This window comes from Triticum dicoccoides, chromosome 2A, assembly GCF_002162155.2.
Source record: "Triticum dicoccoides isolate Atlit2015 ecotype Zavitan chromosome 2A, WEW_v2.0, whole genome shotgun sequence".
In the NCBI taxonomy this organism is placed as follows: Eukaryota; Viridiplantae; Streptophyta; class Magnoliopsida; order Poales; family Poaceae; genus Triticum; species Triticum dicoccoides.
Window position 1 is genome coordinate 719,771,866 of NC_041382.1, and position 355 is coordinate 719,772,220.

Sequence of the window (355 nt, forward strand, 5' to 3'; positions counted from 1 at the left end):
TATATTATTTTGCAAAACTACTAATGGCGCACGGCTAGCAGGTGCGCCATTAGTATGTTGGGCTACTAATGGCGCATGGCTGGGTGGTGCGCCATTAGTAACTTGGGACCAGCTAGATATTTTGGACAGCCACACCTACACACTCACTTTCCCCACTTCATTCCCTCCACCTCCTTCTCCAAGCTTGTCGGCTGCCTCCTTCTCCTCACCTCATTTGCACCATAGATTCATCAAAATTAAGTGGTGAAATTACCTTTTTTTTGATAGGTAAGTAAGGGGAAAGCTATCTTCATGTTGTAGATCTACTTTTTTTCTCCCTAGCTCGCTCCAACAACGTGCACATGCACTTTTTGTG